We start from the raw sequence: 11,968 nt of genomic DNA, 5'->3' as shown, positions 1-11,968 counted from the left end.
GCTGAGTGATAATCAAGTCAGCGCGAATGATCCATTTACTAGAAGACAAGGCCCGACAGATCTCTGCAACAAATCAGAAACCTCAGAAATGTGATCAAGGACCTTTTCGAGACGCATGGACCGTCTGACCTTTTGGCTAAAAGACAAGCCTGATAGAAGAAGACAAACCTGGCGCAAGAAGACGAAACTGGCAAAGCCTGGCTCCTGCGAAAATCAGAAGACATGATTGGCCTACGATTCTGGAAGCTGACCAATCAATGACGAAAGAAGACCGTTTACTCCCAACGGATATGTTGGAATTCAAATCATTTGAAGCTTCAGAATTCACTATAAAGACAAGTTCATCACTTGGATCAAATACACATACAACTACAAACAGACAGACAGAAAAAGCAAATCTTCACAAGAGTGAAAATCCAAAATAGAAGCTGTCTGAAAAGAAAAATCAAGCTCTTACACCAAACTCCCATCATTGTGTAAAAGTCTAGAGTGAATTGTATTCATCTGAAGTGTTCTTCGTTTTGTGAGAACAATCTTGTATCAATTGTAAAGGTTAGAAGAGTGAAGCTGAGTACTCGGTTATAGTACTCAGTGGTAAGAGAAATTCTGGATACTCGGTTATAGTATTCAATGGTAGATAGTGTTGAAACACCTTTCCACATGATTTTGATTTGACAAAATTATTTAAGTTAATCCATGATTAAGACAATTAAATTTATATGCTTTGATTTAATTGTACTAATGCGTTTGTTCAATGTTGAGAATAAAAATATATACATATAAGAACACAAATCAAAGTAAAACAGAACGTAGTCAGCATGATAACATAGCACGAGCTGAGTAAAGTATAACTCAGTATGAAAGAAGGAAAGTCTTCTTCAGAACTGAAACTTGCAGATAAAGCTGACCACAGAAGCTGAGGAGAACTTAACTCAGAAAAGTCTTCTTTGGAACAATATCTTGCACAACGAAGCTGACCATGGAAGCTGAGTAAAAAGTAACTCAGTATCGTAAATAGCAACGATCAAAGACAACGGCTATCAAAGTAAAGCTGAGTGCTCTTCAGGACAGCACCAATGATCCGTTTGCTAAAAGACAAGATCCGACAGTGATCTGCGCCAATTCAGAAGCTTTGGAATCATGCAAGGATATTGTTTCGAGACGCATGGGTCAACTGTCCTCTAGCTAAAAGATGAAACTGGCACTAGAAGACGAACCTGCGAGAAGAAGACAAGCCTAACGCCTGCCAAATTCAGACGACAGGATTGGCCTGCAAATCTGAAGCTGACCAGAACAATGTCGCATGAAGAGCCGTTTGAATCTAATGGATAGATCCAGATTCAAATGATTTAGTCTTCAGATTTCAACTATAAAAGGACAAGTTCATTCTTGGATCCTAAGCCGAATTACAAAAGAGAAAAACAATATACATACAAAGCACATCAAAACAAGAAAGAGATCTTACACCAAATTTCCATTTCTGTGTAAAAGCTAGATTGATTTTGTAATCATCTAAAGTGTTCTTTGTCTGAGAAAAGAACAAATTTTTATCAATTGTAAAATTGAGAGCGTGGTGCTGAGTACTCGGTTTTAAGTACTCAGTGGTAGAGAAAATCTAAGTGTTGGGTTGTAGCGCTTAGTGGAGTTGGGTAGACGAATAGAGGACGGTACTCTTGCATATTCAACTGCCTTGTAAACGGTTTGTGCTCTACCTTTAAAGAGCTCAGTAGTGGATTGAAAAAGCCCGGAAGGATTCTGGGGACTGGACGTAGGCGGAGAGGCCGAACCAGGATAAGTCTGCTGAGTTATTTCTAACCCTTTCTCTCATTATATATCTGTATGTGTTGCTTGCTATATTTACTCAGTACATAAATTGTTTAAGCTGACACTGATTAAATCAAAGTGATGAGTTGGAAGCTGACCACAAAGTGTCAATTCCCAACTCACAAGTAAAACAGTTCTAGTCAGTCTTGACTAAAGCTGTCTTACGTCTCACTCGGTCGTGCTGACCAAAACCGAGTTAAGAAACTCAAAGTATTATTTTAAGTCAGCATAATTAAAACGAGAAAAATTATATTAGTTCCTAACCCCCCCCCCCCCCCTTGGAACTAATCACACGGGACCAACAAGTGGTATCAGAGCGTAGTTGCTCACTACTCAAAGATAAAACTATCTTGAGCTGATCCCGATAAATGGCTGAGAACAGCACTCGTTTCCTTCTAGAAAATCAAACAACACAGATACTCCCTGTGGGATTATCAATTAGTCGGCCACCCTTGTTTTTCGGATCAAATTATACATTTTGGAAAAACAGGATGAAGAACTTTATTCAAGCTACAAACATGAGTGCGTGGCTTGCAATAGTTCAAGGCCCATATGTGCCTTACAAAACTGTTGACAATGAAAAGGTTGTCAAGAGTGAAACTGAGTGGTCAGAAGATGACCTTAAAAAATTACAAAATAATGCTTCGGCTATCAATATGCTTCACTGTGCGCTAGATGCTGCAGAGTACAACAAAATTTCAGGTTGTGAGTCAGCACAGGAGATATGGAAAAAACTCGAGGTGACCTATGAAGGCACAAGCAAGGTCAAGGAGTCCAAAGTGAACCAACATATGAGACTGTACGAGCTGTTCGAGATGAATGAAAACGAAGACATCTCGGAGATGAACTCAAGGTTCACCAATATTATAAATGAGCTTAAGAGACTTGGAAAGATCTTCACAGAAGAGGAGCAGGTGAAGAAAATCTTGAGAAGTCTACCCAAGAGCTGGCAAGCTAAGAAAACAGCTGTGGAAGAAGCTCAGGACTTGACCACATACAAATACAACGAGCTGATCGGATCTATGCTGACTCATGAGATCTCTATGAAAATTTTTGAAGCTAAAGAAAAGTTAGAGGACAAGAAGCAGAAATCACTTATCATGAAAGTTGACTCAACCGAAGCTGACTCATCAGATGATGAGGAGATGGCCATGTTCACAAGAAAGATGAAGAAGCTGTTCAAAAAGAATGATAAGAACAGCAAGAGGCCATACAAAAGAGGCGATAGGTACAAAGCTGAGTCCAGTGACAAATACAAAAAGGACAGCTCCAAGCCTGTCACGTGCTTTGAGTGCCATCAAACTGGGCACATTAAGTCAAGCTTCCCTAACTTACAGAAAGAAAAGAAGGGAAGCAAAAAGGCAATGGTGGCCACATGGAGTGACAGTGATGAGTCAACCTCATCAGAAGCTGATACAAATGAGACAGCAAACATATGCTTCATGGCCGATGACGTTGCGGACCAAAGTCAATCTGAGCAAGCTGACCTCTCTGACGGATCTGACCAACAGGAAAATTCCAATGAGGTAACATCTCTACTCTTGCTTAGAAATGAAATGGTTAACGCCCTGAGTGATCTATATGCACTGACTAAAAAGTGTAACAAGAAAATAAAGGCACTCAACAGGCGATGTGATGAGATCGAGGTGAGAAAAAGAAAAGGTGAAGTTCTAGCACAAAAGTTGATAAGTAAAAGTATATAGTTATGAACAAATACAAAAGATATGAACAAGTATAGAAGTTATAAAGAATTATATATAAACAAGTATAAACGATATAAACAAAGGATATTCACAAGGAATGCCTAAACTAACAAATCGACCTTTGGTTCGATATTGCAGAAGAAATAAATCCCCGGCAACGGCGCCAAAAACTTGATTATTAGCGGTTGTCGAGTATTTATAGATTTAATCTACTTTCCCCGGCAACGGCGCCAAAAACTTGATGCGCCTCCGTTAAGAAGGCTCACTAAGGGATAAGTGTACCCCGTCGTTATCAAGTAATAAAATTCTGGAAAAGTCCAGGTATCGTCCATAGGATTTATTTCTGCAAGTATCGAGCTACTTGGTTTCAGGTGTTATCTAGGCTTTGGGGGTTTTGAGTTTGGTTTTGCTTAAGTTAATCTACTCCTAGGTTGAATTATACTACTCCTAGCTAAGTTATCTAATGCTAACTAAGTTATTCTACGCCTAATTAAGTTACTCTACCCCTAATTAAGTTAAACTACTCCTAGGTGATCTTTTACCAATGTAATTATCCGAAGGAACATGAAGGGATACCATGATAATGAAAATAGATTGTTTAGACAACGGAATTAAAACCTAATCTAAGTCACTTGTGTCCGAGGCGATTAACCCTACCTATCCTCCTGAGGTCCCTAGTTCGTGATTCCCTTGTAAGGCCGAAACTAGCTCTAAGGCTCAGCGATTTGGGCTTAATCTTCTATAGGGTCGTCAATCCTATAGGCACTGACTAGGTCAGATTCAGCTCGCAATATGTGCCAACTTAATTTTGGGATTATCGAATGAGTTAAACCAATCAGACAAAGCGTAAGACAAAGATTAAAGCAATAAAACAATTGAATAAACAAAACTATAATATATATCAAAGATGAAAAGTATTGTCACGAAGATACAATGAGCCTAGGATTCATAACATGGATCAGAGGCTAGACAGAATATAAAAGAAGAAAAATCCCTTTCAGGGAACCTGTCTACCAATGCAGGCGTCTTCCTAGGACTTAAGGATGGAGCTTGAGCAATCCTCGGTGAGTGGAGCTTCGGAGGTGTCTTCAATGGAGGTTTGAAGGATATGGAGGAGGTGGAGAGGATTTCTCAAGGTGAAAGCTAAGAAAATTACAAAGATAAAAGATATCTAATTTACAATGGAAAAGTTCTATTTATAGTTGTAGCTCGGGCCCTCTTTTTGACCTATTTCGTGTCCTTATACAGGTGGGAAGTCGTAGGACCGGCCGTGGAGTCGTGGGGGCAAAACTGATATTTTTGACCAATTCCCGCAGGTCAGCTCGCCGAGCAGGGCGCGCTGCTCGGCGAGCAGGCCCCCAGCTCGCCCGAGCAGGCCCCTGGAGGCCTACTCGGCGAGCTGACATAGCCAGCTCAGCGAGCTGGCCTAAAAAGGCCAGTCCGACGAGCGGTTTTGCCCTGCACGCTTCCGCATTGTCGCTCGATGTCCCATGATGTAATTTTCGCCTGAACTTATCCCTGCGCATGCACGAAAACTCCAAATAGCATTAGTCTCAAGGCTAAACTGACCCGCCAATCTCTCATTTTGAACAAACGCTCCGTTTGGTGCGACTTTTGGCGGATCAATTAGCTATAAAAGATAACGGAATTATAACATACATGCCATTTTGGCCTTATTTGCCTAAAATGATCAGAAAACGAGCCTAAACAATGAAAAGTTAATAAAACATTTCCAATTCCTAACTAACTCACACAAAAGCATATAAATGCGAGAATTGCTCGCTTATTCATGAAATAACACTAAAAACCGTCCTAAAACCGTACCCAAAGATAGGGGTTTTTGACCCCTATCAATACTCGGCGGATTGTCCAATGTGACTTCTGCGGAAAGAAAGGTCATACCACTAAGGTATGTTGGCATGCTCAGCACAATGGTGCTGACCAAAGACAAAGTCACCCTAAAAGGGTAACTCATTGTGACTTCTGTGTTAAACAAGGCCACACCATAAAAATATGCCGCCACAAATTAAAACATGATGTAGCACTTGTCTATGCTAACCAACGAGGACCCAAAAAGAATTGGGTACCTAAAGATGAATGATTCAAAATGCAGGTGAGCCTGAGGTGCGTGGAGAAGTCAAAGCTTTGGTATATTGACAGCGCATGCTCGAGGCATATGACTGGTGATGAAACTCAGTTCATCACACTTGAGCTTAAACGAGGTGGTAACGTAAGCTTTGGAGACAATAAAAAGGGTAAGATAGTTGGATCAGGTACTATCGGAGGTAACCCTACTATTGAGTCAGTCTCCCTAGTTAAAGGTCTCAAATATAACCTATTGAGCATAGCTCAGCTATGTGACAGCAGTAGAAAGGTTGTATTTGATGCCACTCAGTGTCGGATACTCGAGGGAAAAAACGATTTAATTCTAACTGCCCCTCGTTTTGACAATGTATACATGTTGAGTTTAGAAAAACAGTTTTCTAAAAATATATGCTTAGTGTCAAAGGAGGATAACTTCTGGCTATGGCATAGGAGACTTGGTCATGTAAGCATGGACCTCCTTGCCAAATTAGCAAGAAAGCAATTAGTTGAGGGATTGCCCAAACTTAAATTCGAAAAAGATCAACTATGTAATGCTTATCAGCAAGGTAAACAAACGAAAAATTCTTTTCAAAGTAAAAACATTGTCTCAACCAAGCAACCATTGGAATTACTACATTTGGATCTTTTCGGACCTGTCCAGCCACTCAGCTTGGGAGGTAAGAAATTTTCCTTAGTCATTGTAGACGATTTCTCTCGGTATACTTGGATCATCTTGCTGAGTAGCAAGGATGAAACATTTGAGATGTTCACAACATTGATTAAAAAGCTTGAAAATGACAAAGACCTAAGAGTAGCTCATATAAGGAGTGACAATGGCGGAGAATTCAAAAACCAACAGTTTGACGAATTTTGTGAAGTCAGTGGCATTGACCATAATTTTTCTGCACCTAGAATGTTGAAACACCTTTCCAACATGATTTTGATTTGACAAAATTATTTAAGATAATCCATGATTAAGACAATTAAATTTAAGTGCTTTGATTTAATTGTACTAATGTGTTTGTTCAATGTTGAGTATAAAAATACTTATAAGAACAGGAATCAAATTAAGACAGAACATAGTTAGCATGACAACATAGCGCGGGCTGAGTAAAGAATAACTCAGTACGAAAGAAGGAAAGTCTTCTTCAGAACCGAAGCTTACAAATGAAGCTGATCACAAAAGCTGAGTAAAAAGCAACTCAACATAAAAGAAGAGAAGTCTTCTTTGGAACTATATCTTGCAGAACGAAGCTAACCGTAGAAGCTGAGTGAAAGGCAACTCAGTATCGGAATTGGCAACAATCAAAGACAACGGCTATCAAAGTCATGCTGAATGATTTTAAGACAGCACCAATGATCCGTTTGCTAAAAGACAAGATCCGACAGTGATCTGCACCAATTCAGAAGCTTTGGAATTATGCATGGATACAGTTTCAACACGCATGGGTCAAATGTCCGCTGGCTAAATGACGAAACCTGCACAAGAAGACAAACCTGCAAGAAGAAGACAAGCATGGCGCCTACGGAATTCAGACGACAGGATTGGCCTGCAAATCTGAAGCTGACCAGAACAATGTCGGAAGAAAGAGCCGTTTGAATTCAACGGATTGATCCGAATTCAAATGGTTGTGTCTTCAGATTTCAACTATAAAAGGACAAGTACACTTCTTGGATCCTTGGCCGAAACATAAGAGAAAAAGAGTATACATACAAAGCATATCAAAACAAGAAAAAGATCTTACACCAAAATTCTATCTCTCTGTAAAAGCTAGATTGATTTTGTAATCATCTAAAGTGTTCTTTGTCTGAAAAAGAACAAGTTTGTATCAATTGTAAAATTGAGAGAGTGGTGCTGAGTACTCGGTTTTAAGTACTCAGCGGTAGAGAAATCTAGGTGTTCGGTTATAGCACTTAGTAGGAGTTGAGTAGACGAATAGAGGACGGTACTCTTGCATATTCAACTGCCTTGTAAACGGTTTGTGCTCTACCTTTAAAGAGCTCAGTATTGGATTGAAAAAGCCCGGAGGGATTCTAGGGACTAGACGAAGGTGGAGAGGCCGAACCAGGATAAGTCGTGCTGAGTAATTTCTAACTCTTTCTCCCAATATATATCTGTATGTGTTGCTTGCCATATTTACTCAATATACAAATTATTTAAGCTGACACTGAGTAAATCAGAGTGCTGAGTTGGAAGCTGACCATGAAAGTGTCATTTCCCAACTCGCAAGTAAAACAGTTCTAGTCGGTATCTGACTAAAGCCGTCTTACGTCTCACTCGGCCGTGCTGACCAAAACTGAGTTGAGAAACTCAAAGAATTATATTAAGTCAGCATAATTAAAACGAAAAAGTTATATTAGTTCCTAACCCCCCCCCTTGGAACTAATTACACGGGACCAACAAGTGGTATCAGAGCCTAATAGCTCACTACTCAAAGATATAACTATCTTGAGCTGATCCCGATAAATGGCTGAGAACAGCACTCGTTTCCTTCTAGGGAACCAAACAACACAGATACTCCCTGAAGGATTATCAATTAGTCAGCCTCCCCTATTCTTTGGATCTAATTATACATTCTGGAAGAATAGGATGAAGAACTTTATTCAAGCCACAAACATGAGTGCATGGCTTGCAATAGTTCAAGGCCCATATTTGCCTTATAAAACTGTTAACGATGAGAAAGTTGTTAAGAGTGAAACTGAGTGGTCAGAAGATGACCTTAAGAAATTACAAAATAACGCTTCGGCTATCAATATGCTTCACTGTGCTCTAGATGCTGCAGAGTACAATAAGATTTCAGGTTGCGAGTCAGCACAGGAGATATGGAAGAAGCTGGAGGTGACCTATGAAGGCATGAGCAAAGTCAAGGAATCTAAGGTAAACCAGCACATGAGACTCTACGAGATGTTCGAGATGAACGAAAACGAAGACATCTCGGAGATGAACTCAAGATTCACAAATATCATAAATGAGCTCAAGAGGCTCGGGAAGAATTTCACCAAAGAGGAACAGGTGAAGAAAATCTTGAGAAGTCTACCCAAGAGCTGGCAAGCTAAGAAAACGGCTGGGGAGGAGGCCCAAGACTTGACCACATAGAAGTATGACGAGCTGATCGGATCTCTGCTGACTCATGAGATCTCTATGAAAAACTTCGAAGTAAAAGAAAAGTCAGAGGACAAGAAACAAAAATCACTTGTCATGAAAGCTGACTCAACCGAAGCTGACTCATCAGACGATGAGGAAATGGCCATGTTCACAAGGAAGATGAAGAAGCTGTTCAGAAAGAATGAAAAGAACAGCAAGAGGTCATTCAGAAGAGGCGATAGGTACAAAGCTGAGTCTAGTGACAAATACAAAAAGGATAGCTCCAAGCCTGTCACGTGCTTTGAGTGCCATCAAACTGGGCACATTAAGTCAAGCTGCCCTAATCTGAAGAAAGAAAAGAAGGGAAGCAAAAAGGCTATGGTCGCTACATGGAGTGACAGCGATGACTCAACATCATCAGAAGTTGATGCAAATGAGACAGAAAATATATGCTTCATGGCCGATGACGCTGCTGACCAAAGTCAATCTGAGCAAGCTGACCTCCCTGACGGCTCTGACCAAGAGGAACATTCTAATGAGGTAACATCTCTACACTTGCTTAGAAATGAAATGGTTAACGCCCTGAGTGATTTATATACACTGACTAAAAAGTGTAACAAGAAAATAAAAACACTCAGCAGGCGGTGTGACGAGATTGAAGAGGTCAAACTAAGTGACCTCCGATATCTTCTCCAAGACAACTCAACTTTGCATGACAACATGGAAATCATGCACAAGTTTGTCTCGGAAGTCCAATCAGATTCAAAGAAACTGAGAAAGGATGTCACAAACCTATAGAATCAAATAAAAGGTTCAAATAAATCCCATGCTGAGTACTCAGGTACAGGTGAGCGTAGACAGTTCACTCAGTGTGACTGTTGTGGGAAAAGAGGACACACAGTAGATGTGTGTTGGTATAATAAGCGGACTGTCTAATGTGACTTCTGCGGAAAGAAATTTCATACCACTAAAGCATGGTGGTATGCTCAGCACAATGGTGTTGACCAAAGACAAAGTCACCCAAAAAGGGTAACTCATTGTGACTTCTGTGGTAAACAAGGTCACACCATAAATGTATGCCTTCACAAGTTAAAACGTGATATAGCACCTGTTTATGCTAACCAATGAGGACCCAAAAAGAATTGGGTACCTAAAGATGAATAGTTTAAAATGTAGGTGAGCCTGAGATGCGTGGAAAAATCAAAACTGTGGTACATTGACAGCGCATGCTCGAGGCACATGACTGGTGATGAAACTCAATTCATCACACTTGAGCTTAAACGAGGTGGAAATGTAAGCTTTGGAGACAATAAAAACGGTAAGATAGTAGGCTCAGGGACTATCGGAGGTAACCCTACTATTGAGTCAGTCTCTGTTGTCTTCCAAACAGACTCTAGCAAGTGCACTAGATACAAGTAATAAAGCGATAAATAAAGTATCGTCTCCATAGGGATTGAGGACCAAATTTTACTAGAAAAACCTTGCAGAACAGGGTGTTCATGGTGTGTGAATTCTTTATAGGGATAAGTACAAAAAAAATGCATGTGGTATACCGGATTTGCGAACTCGGCCCTGTGGTTATTTTTTTTTTTTTTGCAAACGGAGGTCTGTGCTAAACGCCGTTAGCAAACAAAGGCAAAATTGACTAACGGTGTTAAAATTCAAAGAGAAAAGAGTTAATTTGGTCCTTATATTTATTTATTTTATAAATTAACCCCCCTAATTATCTAATTATCACAAATAAACCCCAAAATCAAAAATAAAAATAAAAAATACCTTCTTCTTCTTCTTCTTCTTCTTCCATTAATTTCTTCTTCTTCCATTAATAAGGAGAATAAAATATTTTTTTCTCTCTCTCTTCCTTCTCTCTCCTTCTTCCATGGTTCTTCTTCTTCTTCTTCTTCCTCTCTCTCTTCTCTTCTTCTATTTTTTTTTCGATTCCAGATTTCCGAAATATCGGAAATCTGAAAATTCCAGATTTCCAAAATCGAAAATCTGGAAATTCCAGATTTCTGAAAATTTCCAGAAATCTGGAATTTCCAGATTTCCGATTTGGGAAATCTCAGATTTCCGATTTCGGAAATTCTGAAATCGGAAATCTGAGATTTCCCAAATCGAAAATCTGGAAATTCCAGATTTTGGAACTTAAAAAAATAGAAGAAAAAGAGGAAGAAGAAGAAGAAGAAGAAATTAATGGAAGAATAAGAAATTAATGGAAGAAGAAGAAGAAGAAGAAGAAATTAATGGAAGAAGAAGAAATTAATGGAAGAAGAAGAAGAACAGAAGAAGAAGAAGAAGAAATTAATGGAAGAAGAAGAAGGTATTTTTTATTTTTATTTTTGATTTTGGGGTTTATTTATGATAATTAGATAATTAGAGGGGTTAATTTATAAAATAAATAAATATAAGGACCAAATTAACTCTTTTCTCTTTGAATTTTAACACCGTTAGTCAATTTAGCCTCTGTTTGCTAACGGTTTATAACACAGACCTCTGTTTGCAAAAAAAAAAATACCACAGGGCCGAATTCGCAAATCCGGTATACCACATGCATTTTTTTTTTTTTGTACTTATCCCTTCTTTATATTGAGAGATATTGTGAATGGGTAACAAAGTAAATGATTCAACTTATAAAAAGGAGTATTTGATAATTATAAAAAGATAGAACAGGCTAGGTCACAGCAGAACATGTTACTTTCAGTCTCTAAACATCCTATTTATTCATGAATGATGTAAAGTGAAGTCAAGGTCTCTGCTTTAATGCTCACTTAAGTCAACTCTCGTGTGTTCTTAAGATTCTAAAATGTACTACAACCTTAACCGTCCCTAAAGTTGGTTCTTTCTTGCATTACGATCGAAACATCATTTCTATTAAGAAAACCCTTGATACAACCCCCTAACATTCCTGCTTCGGGGTTTGGACGTTTGAGAAACGGTTCCGTGAAGATGAAAGCAGTTCCCTATCATTCATCTAACACTAACATACATGCATACAGCAATAGAGTTATAACTTTCTCAAACACAACATAATATATCACCATTCATTCATAAATAAGAAAATAGAAAACTTACATAACAGGCCCTAACTGGCCTAACCTGTTCAAAACGACTACTCACTCATGGTGATGAGTGAACAACCACAGAAACTGCAATAACTCCCCATTAATGGAGTCAGGTCTCAAATTAAAGAGAACTCTCGTGGAAGATGAAGTTTCAGCTCCCTAAAAAGTCATCCCTCACTCCTTTCACAGTAGTCTATTTAACTAGGAGG

This window comes from Euphorbia lathyris, chromosome 9, assembly GCF_963576675.1.
Source record: "Euphorbia lathyris chromosome 9, ddEupLath1.1, whole genome shotgun sequence".
NCBI lineage: Eukaryota > Viridiplantae > Streptophyta > Magnoliopsida > Malpighiales > Euphorbiaceae > Euphorbia > Euphorbia lathyris.
This window is presented reverse-complemented; position numbering follows the sequence as displayed.